We start from the raw sequence: 14,911 nt of genomic DNA, 5'->3' as shown, positions 1-14,911 counted from the left end.
CCCTTTATTCTTCAAAAAACTAGCGATCTTTATCTTAAAAACATTTAATGAAGGAGCCTCTACTGCTTCACTGGGCAAGGAATTCCATAGATTCACAACCCTTTGGGTGAAGAAGTTCCTCCTAAACTCAGTCCTAAATCTACTTCTCCTTATTTTGAGGCTATGCCCCCTAGTTCTGCTTTCACCCGCCAGTGGAAACAACCTGCCCGCATCTATCCTATCTATTCCCTTCATAATCTTATATGTTTCTATAAGATCCCCCCTCATCCTTCTAAATTCCAACGAGTAAAGTCCCAGTCTACTCAACCTCTCCACGTAATCCAACTCCTTCAGCTCTGGGATTAACCTAATGAATCTCCTCTGCACACCCTCCAGTGCCAGTACGTCCTTTCTCAAGTAAGGAGACCAAAACTGAACACAATACTCCAGGTGTGGCCTCACTAACACCTTATACAATTGCAGCAGAACCTCCCTAGTCTTAAACTCCATCCCTCTAGCAATGAAGGACAAAATTCCATTTGCCTTCTTAATCACCTGTTACACCTGAAAACCAACTTTTTGCGACTCATGCACTAGCACACCCAGGTCTCTCTGCACAGCAGCATGTTTTAATATTTTATCATTTAAATAATAATCCCTTTTGCTGTTATTCCTACCAAAATGGATAACCTCACATTTGTCAACATTGCATTCCATCTGCCAGACCCTAGCCCATTCACTTAGCCTATCCAAATCCCTCTGCAGACTTCCAGTATCCTCTGCACTTTTTGCTTTACCACTTATCTTAGTGCCATCTGCAAACTTGGACACATTGCCCTTGGTCCCCAACTCCAAATCATCTATGTAAATTGTGAACAGTTGTGGGCCCAACACTGATCCCTGAGGGACACCACTAGCTACTGATTGCCAACCAGAGAAACACCCATTAATCCCCACTCTTTGCTTTCTATTAATTAACCAATCCTCTATCCATGCTACTACTTTCCCCTTAATGCCATGCATCTTTATCTTATACAACAACCTTTTGTGTGGCACCTTGTCAAAGGCTTTCTGGAAATCCAGATATAACACATCCATTGGCTCCCCATTATCTACCGCACTGTTAATGTCCTCAAAAAATTCCACTAAATTAGTTAGGCATGACCTGCCCTTTATGAACCCATGCTGCGTCTGTCCAATGGGACAATTTCCATCCAGATGCCTCGCTATTTCTTCCTTGATGATAGATTCCAGCATCTTCCCGACTACCGAAGTTAAGCTTACTGGCCTATAATTACCCGCTTTCTGCCTACCTCCTTTTTTAAACAGTGGTGTCACGTTTGCTAATTTCCAATCCGCCGGGACCACCCCAGAGTCTAGTGAATTTTGGTAAATTATCACGAGTGCATTTGCAATTTCCCTAGCCATCTCTTTTAGCACTCTGGGATGCATTCCATCAGGTCCAGGAGACTTGTCTACCTTTAGCCCCATTAGCTTGCCCATCACTACCTCCTTGGTGATAACAATCCTCTCAAGGTCCTCACCTGTCATAGCCTCATTTCCATCAGTCACTGGCATGTTATTTGTGTCTTCCACTGTGAAGACCGACCCAAAAAACCTGTTCAGTTCCTTAGCCATTTCCTCATCTCCCATTACTAAACCTCCCTTCTCATCCTCTAAAGGACCAATATTTACCTCAGCCACTCTTTTTGTTTTATGTATTTGTAGAAACTTTTACTATCTGTTTTTATATTCTGAGCAAGTTTACTCTCATAATCTATCTTACTCTTCTTTATAGCTTTTTTAGTAGCTTTCTGTTTCCCCGAAAGATTTCCCAGTCCTCTAGTCTCCCACTGATCTTTGCTACTTTGTATGTTTTTTCCTTCAATTTGATACTCGCCCTTATTTCCTTAGATATCCACGGTCGATTTTCCCTCTTTCTACCGTCCTTCCTTTTTGTTGGTGTAAACCTTTGCTGGGCACTGTGAAAAATCACTTGGAATGTCCTCCACTGTTCCTCAACTGTTTCACCATAAAGTCTTTGCTCCCAGTCTACCTTAGCTAGTTCTTCTCTCATCCCATTGTAATCTCCTTTGTTTAAGCACAAAACACTAGTGCTTGATTTTACCTTCTCACCCTCCATCTGTATTTTAAATTCCACCATATTGTGATCGCTCCTTCCGAGAGGATCCCTAACTATGAGATCCTGAATCAATCCTGTCTCATTACACAGGACCAGATCTAGGACCGCTTGTTCCCTCGTAGGTTCCATTACATACTGTTCGAGGAAACTATCGCGGATACATTCTATAATCTCCTCCTCAAGGCTGCCTTGACCGACCTGGTTAAACCAATCAACATGTAGATTAAAATCCCCCATAATAACTGCCGTACCATTTCTACATGCATCTGTTATTTCTTTGTTTATTGCCTGCCCCACCATAATGTTACTAATTGGTGGCCTATAGATTACTCCTATCAGTGACTTTTTCGCCTTACTATTCCTGATTTCCACCCAAATGGATTCAACCTTATCCTGCATAGCACCGATGTCATCCCTTACTGTTGCCCGGATGTCATCCTTAAATAACAGAGCTACACCACCTCCCTTCCCATCCACTCTGTCCTTCCGAAAAGTTTGATACCCTCGGATATTTAACTCCCAGTCGTGACCATCCTTTAACCATGTTTCAGTAATGGGAGACCTGATAGAGGTCTCCAAAATTAATTATGATGCCATTAGACGTGACTTGGAGGGGATAAGGTGGAGAAGTAGGCTGCAAGCTTTGGGCATACTGGATAAGTGGGCCTTGTTCAAGGATCAGCTACTGCGTGTTGTTGATAAGTATGTACCGGTCAGACAGGGAGGAAGGCGTCGAGCGAGGGAACCGTGGTTTACCAAGGAAGTGGAAGAGGAAGAAGGAGGCCTATGTGAAGATGAAGTGTGAAGTTTCGGTTGGGGCGATGGATAGTTACAAGGTAGCGAGGAAGGATCTAAAGAGAGAGCTAAGACGAGCAAGGAGGGGACATGAGAAGTATTTGGCAGGAAGGATCAAGGAAAACCCAAAAGCTTTCTATAGGTATGTCAGGAATAAGCGAATGACTAGGGAAAGAGTAGGACCAGTCAAGGACAGGGATGGGAAATTGTGTGTGGAGTCTGAAGAGATAGGCGAGATACTAAATGAATATTTTTCATCAGTATTCACTCAGGAAAAAGATAATGTTGTGGAGGAGAATGCTGAGCCCCAGGCTAATAGAATAGATGGCATTGAGGTACGTAGGGAAGAGGTGTTGGCAATTCTGGACAGGCTGAAAATAGATAAGTCCCCGGGACCTGATGGGATTTATCCTAGGATTCTATGGGAGGCCAGGGAAGAGATTGCTGGACCTTTGGCTTTGATTTTTATGTCATCATTGGCTACAGGAATAGTGCCAGAGGACTGGAGGACAGCAAATGTGGTCCCTTTGTTCAAAAAGGGGAGCAGAGACAACCCCGGCAACTATAGACCGGTGAGCCTCACGTCTGTAGTGGGTAAAGTCTTGGAGGGGATTATAAGAGACAAGATTTATAATCATCTAGATAGGAATAATATGATCAGGGATAGTCAGCATGGCTTTGTGAAGGGTAGGTCATGCCTCACAAACCTTATTGAGTTCTTTGAGAAGGTGACTGAACAGGTAGACAAGGGTAGAGCAGTTGATGTGGTGTATATGGATTTCAGCAAAGCATTTGATAAGGTTCCCCACGGTAGGCTATTGCAAAAAATACGGAGGCTGGGGATTGAGGGTGATTTAGAGATGTGGATCAGAAATTGGCTAGCTGAAAGAAGACAGAGGGTGGTGGTTGATGGGAAATGTTCAGAATGGAGTACAGTCACAAGTGGAGTACCACAAGGATCTGTTCTGGGGCAGTTGCTGTTTGTCATTTTTATCAATGACCTAGAGGAAGGCGCAGAAGGGTGGGTGAGTAAATTTGCAGACGATACTAAAGTCGGTGGTGTTGTCGATAGTGTGGAAGGATGTAGCAGGTTACAGAGGGATATAGATAAGCTGCAGAGCTGGGCTGAGAGGTGGCAAATGGAGTTTAATGTAGAGAAGTGTGAGGTGATTCACTTTGGAAGGAATAACAGGAATGCGGAATATTTGGCTAATGGTAAAGTTCTTGAAAGTGTGGATGAGCAGAGGGATCTAGGTGTCCATGTACATAGATCCCTGAAAGTTGCCACCCAGGTTGATAGGGTTGTGAAGAAGGCCTATGGAGTGTTGGCCTTTATTGGTAGAGGGATTGAGTTCCGGAGTCGGGAGGTCATGTTGCAGCTGTACAGAACTCTGGTACGGCCGCATTTGGAGTATTGCGTACAGTTCTGGTCACCACATTATAGGAAGGACGTGGAGGCTTTGGAGCGGGTGCAGAGGAGATTTACCAGGATGTTGCCTGGTATGGAGGGAAAATCTTATGAGGAAAGGCTGATGGACTTGAGGTTGTTTTCGTTGGAGAGAAGAAGGTTAAGAGGAGACTTAATAGAGGCATACAAAATGATCAGGGGGTTGGATAGGGTGGACAGTGAGAGCCTTCTCCCGCGGATGGATATGGCTGGCACGAGGGGACATAACTTTAAACTGAGGGGTAATAGATACAGGACAGAGGTTAGAGGTAGGTTCTTTACGCAAAGAGTAGTGAGGCCGTGGAATGCCCTACCTGCTACAGTAGTGAACTCGCCAACATTGAGGGCATTTAAAAGTTTATTGGATAAACATATGGATGATAATGGCATAGTGTAGGTTAGATGGCTTTTGTTTCGGTGCAACATCGTGGGCCGAAGGGCCTGTACTGCGCTGTATCGTTCTATGTTCTATGTTCTAAAATTATGAGGGGCATAGACAGAGTGGATAGTCAGAGGCTTTTCCCCAGGGTAGAGGGGTCAATTACTAGGGGGCATAGGTTTAAGGTGAGAGGGGCAAGGTTTAGAGTAGATGTACGAGGCAAGTTTTTTACACAGAGGGCAGTGGGTGCCTGGAACTCGCTACCGGAGGAGGTGGTGGAAGCAGGGACGATAGTGACATTTAAGGGGCATCTTGACAAATACATGAATAGGATGGGAATAGAGGGATACGGACCCAGGAAGTGTATAAGATTGTAGTTTAGTCGGGCAGTATGGTCGGCACGGGCTTGGAGGGCCGAAGGGCCTGTTCCTGTGCTGTACATTTCTTTGTTCTTTGTTCTTTGTTCTTAGTGCCATGGTCAGAGGCTCGATCGCTATGCAAACAACACGGGGGACAGGGGGCACCCCTGCCTCGTCCCTCGGTACAGCCGAAGGTACTCCGACCTCCGCCGATTTGTAGCCACACTCGCCACCGGGGCTCTATATAGGAGCCTGACCCAACTGATAAACCCCTCCCCGAACCCAAACCTCCGCAACACTTCCCAAAGATACTCCCACTCTACCCAGTCGAAGGCCTTCTCCGCGTCCATAGCTGCCACTACCTCCGCCTCTCCCTCCACCGATGGCATCATAATCCCATTCAGCAGCCTCCGCACATTGGTGTTTAGTTGCCTGCCCTTTACAAACCCCGTCTGGTCCTCATGAATCACCCCAGGGACACAGTCCGCAATTCTCGTAGCCAGCACTTTTGCCAGCAACTTAGCATCCACATTGAGGACCGTGATTCGTCTATACGACCCACATTGCAGTGGGTCCTTCTCCCGCTTCAGAATCAGCGAGATCAGCGCCCCGGACATTGTCGGGGGCAGGGTCCCCATCTCCCTTGCCTCATTGAATGTCCTCACTAACAACGGGCCTAGCAGATCCACATATTTCCTCTAAAACTCGACCGGGAACCCATCTGGCCCCGGGGCCTTCCCCGCCTGCATGTTCCCCAATCCTTTAACCAGCTCCTCCAACCCAATTGGCGCCCCTCAGCCAGCCACCTCCTGCTCCGCCACCCTCGGGAACCTCAGTTGATCCAAAAATCGTCGCATCCCCTCTTCCCCCGCTGGGGGCTCAGATCTGTACAGCTCTTCATAGAAGTCCTTAAATACCTCATTTACCCTCACCGCTCTCCGCACCATATTCCCCCTGCTATCCTTAACTCCACCTATCTCCCTCGCTGCCACCCTTTTACGGAGCTGGTGTGCCAGCATCCGGCTTGCCTTCTCCCCATACTCATACATCCCCCCCCTGTGCTTTCCTCCACTGTGCCTCTGCCTTCCCTGTGGTCAAAAGGTCAAACTCCGTCTGGAGGCTTCGCCGCTCCCTAAGTAGCCCCTCCTCGGGGGCCTCTGCGTATCTCCTGTCCACCCTTAAGATCTCCCCCACTAACCTCTCCCTTTCCCTGCCCTCTCTCTTCTCCCTGTGGGCCCTGATGGAGATTAACTCTCCCCTGACCACCGCCTTCAACGCCTCCCATACTACCCCCACCTGCACCTCTCCGTTGTCATTGGCCTCCAAGTATCTCTTAATGCACCCCCGCACCCTCCCGCACACCTCCTTATCCGCCAATAATCCCACATCAAGACACCACAGCGGGCGCTGGTCCCTCTCCTCTCCTAACTCCAGCTCCACCCAGTGCGGGGCATGGTCTGAGATGGCTATGGCCGAATACTCCGTTCCTTCCACTTTCGGGATTAGCGCTCTACTCAAAACAAAAAAATCTATCCGGGAGTAGGCTCCATGTACATGGGAAAAGAATGAGAATTCCCTGGCCAGGGGCCTAGCAAACCTCCATGGATCTACTCCCCCCATCTGGTCCATAAACCCCCTAAGCACCTTGGCCGCAGCCGGCCTCTTCCCCGTCCTGGATCTGGAACGATCTAATGCTGGATCCAGCACCGTGTTGAAATCCCCCCCCCCCATTATCAAGCTTCCTGCCTCCAGGTCCGGACTCCGACCCAGCATGCGCTTCATAAATCCGGCATCATCCCAGTTTGGGGCATATGCGTTTACCAGTACCACCCACACCCCCTGCAACCTACTGCTCACCATCACATATCGACCTCCATTATCCACTACAATATTCTTGGCCTCAAACGACACCCGCTTCCCCACCAGTATTGCAACCCCTCTGCGCTTCGCATCCAGCCCCGAATGGAATACCTGTCCTACCCATCCCTTTCTCAACCTGACCTGGTCTGCCACCTTCAAATGTGTCTCCTGAAGCATGACCACGTCTGCACGTTCTCCCCGTGTCTGCGTGGGTTTCCTCCGGGTGCTCCGGTTTCCTCCCACAGTCCAAAGATGTGCAGGTTAGGCGGATTGGCCATGATAAATTGCCCTTAGTGTCTAAGATTGCCCTGAGTGTTGGGTGGAGGTGTTGACTATGGGTAGGGTGCTCTTTCCAAGAGCCGGTGCAGACTCAATGGGCCGAATGGCCTCCTTCTGCACTGTAAATTCTATGATAATCTATGATTAATCTAGGACAAAGGTTCGGCACAACATCGTGGGCCGAAGGGCCTGTTCTGTGCTGTATTTTTCTATGTTCTATGTCCGCCTTCAGTCCCTTTAAGTGCGCAAACACTCGGGCCCTCTAAACCGGCCCATTCAGGCCCCTCACGTTCCAAGTTATCAGCCGGATTCGGGGGCTTCTCACCCCCCCCCCCCCCACTCCCTGCCAACTAGCCATCTCCTTTTCTAGGCCAGTCCCGTGCCCGCGCCTCCCGCACCCTCCATTCCCCCAGACGGCGGACCCCCGCCCCGACCACCTCTCCTATTTCCAGTTCTCCATTGGCCAATGCAGCAGCAGCCCTATATCCCCCTCCCCCCTCCACTAGATCCATATCTAGCTCTTTTTCTCCCCCCCCATAACACTCCCGTAAGAACAACAAAGAACAAAGAACAAAGAAATGTACAGCACAGGAACAGGCCCTTCGGCCCTCCAAGCCCGTGCCGACCATACTGCCCGACTAAACTACAATCTTCTACACGTCCTGGGTCCGTATCCTTCTATTCCCATCCTATTCATATATTTGTCAAGATGCCCCTTAAATGTCCCTATCATCCCTGCTTCCACTACCTCCTCCGGTAGTGAGTTCCAGGCACCCACTACCCTCTGCGTAAAAAACTTGCCTCGTACATCTACTCTAAACTTTGCCCCTCTCAACTTAAACCTATGCCCCCTAGTAATTGACCCCTCTACCCTGGGGAAAAGCCTCTGACTATCCACTCTGTCTATGCCCCTCATAATTTTGTAGACCTCTATCAGGTCGCCCCTCAACCTCCTTCGTTCCAGTGAGAACAAACCGAGTTTATTCAATCGCTCCTCATAGCTTATGCCCTCCATACCAGGCAACATTCTGGTAAATCTCTTCTGCACCCTCTCTAAAGCCTCCACATCCTTCTGGTAGTGTGGCGACCAGAATTGAACACTATACTCCAAGTGTGGCCTAACTAAAGTTCTATACAGCTGCAACATGACTTGTCAATTCTTATACTCAATGCCCCGGCCAATGAAGGCAAGCATGCCGTATGCCTTCTTGACTACCTTCTCCACCTGTGTAGCCCCTTTCAGTGATCTGTGGACCTGTACTCCTAGATCTCTTTGACTTTCAATACTCTTGAGGGTTCTACCATTCACTGTATATTCCCTACCTGCATTAGCCCTTCCAAAATGCATTACCTCACATTTGTCCAGGTTAAACTCCATCTGCCATCTCTCCGCCCAAGTCTCCAGACAATCTAAATCCTGCTGTATCCTCAGACAGTCCTCATCGCTATCCACAATTCCACCAACCTTTGTGTCGTCTGCAAACTTACTAATCAGACCAGTTACATTTTCCTCCAAATCATTTATATATACTACAAAGAGCAAAGGTCCCAGCACTGATCCCTGTGGAACACCACTGGTCACAGCCCTCCAATTAGAAAAGCATCCCTCCATTGCTACCCTCTGCCTTCTATGGCCTAGCCAGTTCTGTATCCACCTTGCCAGTTCACCCCTGATCCCGTGTGACTTCACCTTTTGTACTAGTCTACCATGAGGGACCTTGTCAAAGGCCTTACTGAAGTCCATATAGACAACATCTACTGCCCTACCTGCATCAATCATCTTAGTGACCTCCTCGAAAAACTCTATCAAGTTAGTGAGACACGACCTCCCCTTCACAAAACCGTGCTGCCTCTCACTAATACGTCCATTTGCTTCCAAATGGGAGTAGATCCTGTCTCGAAGAATTCTCTCCAGTAATTTCCCTACCACTGAAGTAAGGCTCACCGGCCTGTAGTTCCCGGGATTATCCCTGCCACCCTTCTTAAACAGAGGAACAACATTGGCTATTCTCCAGTCCTCCGGGACATCCCCTGAAGACAGCGAGGATCCAAAGATTTCTGTCAAGGCCTCAGCAATTTCCTCTCCAGCCTCCTTCAGTATTCTGGGGTAGATCCCATCCGGCCCTGGGGACTTATCTACCTTAATATTTTTTAAGACACCCAACACCTCGTCTTTTTGGATCACAATGTGACCCAGGCTATCTACACCCCCTTCTCCAGACTCAACATCTACCAATTCCTTCTCTTTGGTGAATACTGATGCAAAGTATTCATTTAGTACCTCGCCCATTTCCTCTGGCTCCACACATAGATTCCCTTGCCTATCCTTCAGTGGGCCAACCCTTTCCATGGCTACCCTCTTGCTTTTTATGTACGTGTAAAAAGCCTTGGGATTTTCCTTAACCCTATTTGTCAATGACTTTTCATGACCCCTTCTAGCCCTCCTGACTCCTTGCTTAAGTTCCTTCCTACTTTCCTTATATGCCACACAGGCTTCGTCTGTTCCCAGCCTTTTAGCCCTGACAAATGCCTCCTTTTTCTTTTTGACGAGGCCTACAATATCATTCGTCATCCAAGGTTCCCGAAAATTGCCGTATTTATCTTTCTTCCTCACAGGAACATGCCTGTCCTGTATTCCTTTCAACTGACACTTGAAAGTCAGCTGACTTCTGCTGACCCCGGCCTCTCCCGCCTTCCCATCGACCCCCCCCCCCCCCCCCCCCCGTGTGGGAATCCCCCCTCCCCCTCCTCCCTAGCAGTCAGTGTGCGCTCCTCCGACCCCCACCGCCGTCCTTCCCAAGCCCGCGCTTTCCTGAGCCGGCCCCGCCCCCACTGGCGCAGCTCCTTTTGCGGCCTTATCTCAATTCCCCCATCCCCGGGCCTCCCCTCCCTCCAACACCGTCGCCCACATTCCCCACAGTCTCCCCATCAAATCCCTTCACCCATCCCCATCCAGCACCCAACCAAGGGAACATTCCCTACACGTAGTTAAAACCATATATACAGCAGACATCCCCCCCACAACAACAGATCCTCGATTTGAGTCCAACTTTTCAGTCTGTATAAAGCTCCAAGCCTCCTCAGGCGTTTCGAAGCAGTGGTGCCGATCTTGGAATGTGACCCACAATCAGGCTGGCTGCAGCATTCCGAACGTCACCCCCTTCCGATGGAGAACCGCCTTGGCCCGATTAAAACCAGCTCTCTTCTTAGCCACCTCCGCACTCCAGTCCTGGTAAATTCGGATCTCCGTGTTCTCCCACCTGCTGCTCCGCTCTTTCTTGGCCCATCTCAGGACGCACTCTCTGTCCATAAAGCGGTGAAACCTCACCACTACGGCCCTTGGCGGCTCGTTGGCTTTGGGTCTCCTTGCCAGGACCTGATGAGCCCCATCCAGCTCCAGGGGCCTCGGGAAAGCTCCCGCGCCCATCAGCGAATTGAGCATCGTGCTCCCATATGCCCCGGCATCGGGCCCCTCCACTCCCTCAGGGAGACCCAGAATCCGAAGATTCTTCCTCCTCGACCTATTCTCCAGGTCCTCAAATCTTTCCGCCCACCTCTTGTGCAGCGCCTCATGCGCCTCCACCTTCACCGCCAGGCCCAAGATCTCGTCCTCGTTCTCCGAGGCTTTTTGCCGCACCTCCCGGATCGCCACCCCTTTGGGTCTCCACAAGCTTCTCAATCGCCGCCTTCATTGGCGCCAGCATTTCTGTCTTCAGCTCCTCAAAGCAGCGTTTAAGAAACTCCTGCTGCTCCTGCGACCACTGCGCCCACGCTGCTTGGTCTCCACCCGCCGCCATCTTGCGTTTCCTCCCTCGCACTTTCCGCTGCACCAAGATCCCTTTTTTCACCGCTCCACTCCTGGTCCAATCCATATACTGTCTGGGGGACCTTGCTGTCACCTTCCCACACTGGAAGCCGTCGAACAAGTGAAGTTGGGGCCCCTCTAGAGAGCCCTAAAGTCCGTTCCCAGCGGGAGCTGCCGAACGTGCGACCTATTCAGGCATGGCCGCAACCGGAAGTCCAGGAAGGCTTCGCTAAACCGAAATGGGACTGCTTGGACCCGATAAAAGAATCAATTGGGTGGCTGGAGCTTAGATTGGAAGCCCAAGATCGGGCGATCCAGAAAGTAGAGAAGGCGCTGGCTGAGCTGGAGGAACATCAAACTGCGGTGGAGCTGGAGGTGGGGATGTTGAGAGACCTGGTATGGAGGGAAGATCTTATGAGGAAAGGCTGAGGGACTTGAAAAGGCTCCTGGAGAAGGTGGAGGACCTAGAGAATAGGTCCCGCCGACAGAACTTGAGAATGGTTGGGCTCCCGGAGGAGTCCGAAGGAGCAGACGCTGGGGCATACATAGTGGACATGTTTGAGAAGCTGCTGGAGGATGGGGCATTCCCCCGATACTTGGAGGTGGACAGGGCTCACAGAGCACTCGCAAGGAAGCCATGAATGCGAGACTCCCCGAGGGGAATGGTGGTGAGATTCCACAGGTACTTGGATAAGGAGCGCATTCTACAGTGGGCCAAGCAGACACGGAGCTGTAAGTGGGACAACAGTATCCTGCGGGTCTACCAAGACCTGAGTGTGGAACACAGAACATTACAGCGCAGTACAGGCCCTTCGGCCCTCGATGTTGCGCCGACCTGTGAATCCACTCTAAAGCCCATCTACACTATTCCCTTATCGTCCATATGTTTATCCAATGACCATTTGAATGTCCTTAGTGTTGGCGAGTCCACTACTGTTGCAGGCAGGGCATTCCACACCCTTACTACTCCCTGAGGAAAGAACCTACCTCTGACATCTGTCTTATATCTATCTCCCCTCAATTTAAAGCTATGTCCCCTCGTGCTAGACATCACCATCCGAGGAAAAAGGCTCTCACTGTCCACCCTATCCAATCCTCTGATCATCTTGTATGCCTCAATTAAGTCACCACTTAACCTTCTTCTCTCTAACGAAAACAGCCTCAAGTCCCTCAGCCTTTCCTCATAAGATCTTCCCTCCATACCAGGCAACATTCTGGTAAATCTCCTCTGCACCCTTTCCAATGCTTCCACATCCTTCCTATAATGCGGCGACCAGAATTGCACGCAATACTCCAAATGTGGCCGCACCAAAGTTTTGTACAGCTGCAACATGACCTCATGGCTCCGAAACTCAATCCCTCGACCAATAAAAGCTAACCCACCGTACGCCTTCTTAACAACCCTCTCAACCTGGGTGGCAACTTTCAGGGATCTATGTACATGGACACCGAGATCTCTCTGCTCATCCACACTGCCAAGAATCTTACCATTAGCCCAGTACTCTGTCTTCCTGTTATTCCTTCCAAAATGAATCACCTCACACTTTTCTACATTAAACTCCATTTGCCTCCTCTCAGCCCAGCGCTGCAGCTTATCTATGTCCCCCTGTAACTTGTAACATCCTTCTGCACTGTCCACAACTCCACCGACTTTAGTGTCATCTGCAAATTTACTCACCCATCCTTCTACGCCCTCCTCCAGGTCAGTTATAAAAATGACAACCAGCAGTGGCCCCAAAACAGATCCTTGTGGTACACCACTAGTAACTAGACTCCAGACTGAACATTTCCCATTAACCACCACCCTTTGTCTTCTTCCAGCTAGCCAATTTCTGATCCAAACTGCTAAATCACCCTGAATCCCATGCCTCTGTATTTTCTGCAGTAGCCTACCGTGGGGAACTTTATCAAACGCTTTACTGAAATCCATACACACCACATCAACTGCTTTACCCTCATCCACCTGCTTGGTCACCTTCTCAAAGAACTCAATAAGGCTTGTGAGGCACGACCTACCCTTCACAAAACCGTGTTAACTATCTCTAATCAAATTATTCCTTTCCAGGTGATTATACATCCTATCTCTTATAAACCTTTCCAAGACTTTGCCCACAACAGAAGTAAGGCTCACTGGTCTATAGTTACTGGGGTTGTCTCTACTCCCCTTCTTGAACAAGGGGACAACATTTGCTATCCTCCAGTCTTCTGGCACTATTCCTGTAGACAAAGATGACTTAAAGATCAAAGCCAAAGGCTCAGCAATCTCCTCCCTAGCTTCCCAGAGAATCCTAGGATAAATCCTATCCAGCCCAGGGGACTTATCTATTTTCACACTTTCTAGAATTGTTAACACCTCCTCCTTATGAACCTCAAGCCCTTCTAGTCTAGTAGCCTGTATCTCAGTATTCTCCTCGACAACATTGTCTTTTTCCTGTGTGAATACTGACGAAAAATATTCATTTAGCACCTCTCCTATCTCCTCGGACTCCACGCACAACTTCCCACTACTGTCCTTGACTGGCCCTGCTCTTACCCTAGTCCATTCTTTTATTCCTGACATATCAACAGAAAGCTTTAGGATTATCCTTGATCCTACCTGCCAAAGACTTCTCATGTCCCCTCCTGGCTCTTCTTAGCTCTCTCTTTAGGTCCTTCCTAGCTAACTTGAAACTCTCGAGCGCCCTAACTGAACCTTCACATCTCATCTTTACATAAGCCTCCTTCTTCCTCTTGACAAGTGGTTCAACTGCTTTAGTAAACCACGGTTCCCTTGCTCGACCACTTCCTCCCTGCCTGACAGGTACATACTTATCAAGGGCACGCAGTAGCTGTTCCTTGAACAAGCTCCACATTTCCATTGTGCCCATCCCCTGCAGTTTTCCTCTCCATCCGATGCATCCTAAGTCTTGCTTCATCGCATCATAATTGCCTTTCCCCCAGATATAACTCTTGCCCTACGGTATACACCTATCCCTTTCCATCACTAAAGTAAACATTATCGAATTGTAGTCACTATTACCAAAGTGCTCACCTACCTCCAAATCTAACACCTGTCCTGGTTCATTACCCAGTACCAAATCCAATATGGCTTCGCCTCTCGTTGGCCTATCTACATACTGTCTCAGGAAACCCTCCTGCTCACATTGGACAAAAATGAACCCATCTAAAGTACTCGAACTATAGCGTTTCCAGTCGATATTTGGAAAGTTAAAGTCCCCCATAACAACTACCCTGTTACTTTCGCTCCTATCCAGAACCATCTTTGCACTCCTTCCCTCTACATCTCTGGAACTTTTCGGAGGCCTATAGAAAACCCCTAACAGCATGACCTCTCCTTTCCTGTTTCTAACCTCAGCCCATACCACCTCAGTAGACGAGTCCTCATCAAACGTCCTTTCTGCCACCGTAATACTGTCCTTGACTAACAATGCCACCCCTCCCCCTCTTTTACCACCTTCCCTGAGCTTACTGAAATATCTAAATCCCGGCACCTGCAACAACCATTCCTGTCCCTGCTCTATCCATGTCTCCGAAATGGCCACAACATCGAAGTCCCAGGTACCAACCCATGCTGCCAGTTCACCCACCTTATTCCGGATGCTCCTGGCATTGAAGAAGACACACTTTAAACCACCTTCCTGCCTGCCGGTACATTCCTGCAACTTTAAAACCTTTCTCATGACCTCACTACTCTCAACCTCCTGTATACTGGAGCTACAATTCAGGTTCCCAAGCCCCTGCTGAACTAGTTTAAACCCTCCCGAAGAGCATTAGCAAATTTCCCCCCCAGGATATTGGTACCCCTTTGGTCCAGGTGTAGACCATCCCGTTTGTAGAGGTCCCACCTACCCCAGAATGAGCCCCA

At 49.1% G+C, this 14,911-nt stretch overlaps 1 protein-coding gene across 3 annotated transcripts in view; it reads right to left on the bottom strand.

Annotated features, from left to right (window-relative positions):
* scarb1 (scavenger receptor class B, member 1) overlaps window positions 1–14,911 on the bottom strand; it is a 505,970-nt gene that overhangs the window by 50,113 nt on the left and 440,946 nt on the right. The gene's annotated exons all lie outside the window — the stretch shown is intronic.

Source organism: Scyliorhinus torazame, chromosome 1 (assembly GCF_047496885.1).
Source record: "Scyliorhinus torazame isolate Kashiwa2021f chromosome 1, sScyTor2.1, whole genome shotgun sequence".
NCBI lineage: Eukaryota > Metazoa > Chordata > Chondrichthyes > Carcharhiniformes > Scyliorhinidae > Scyliorhinus > Scyliorhinus torazame.
This window is presented reverse-complemented; position numbering and strand designations above follow the sequence as displayed.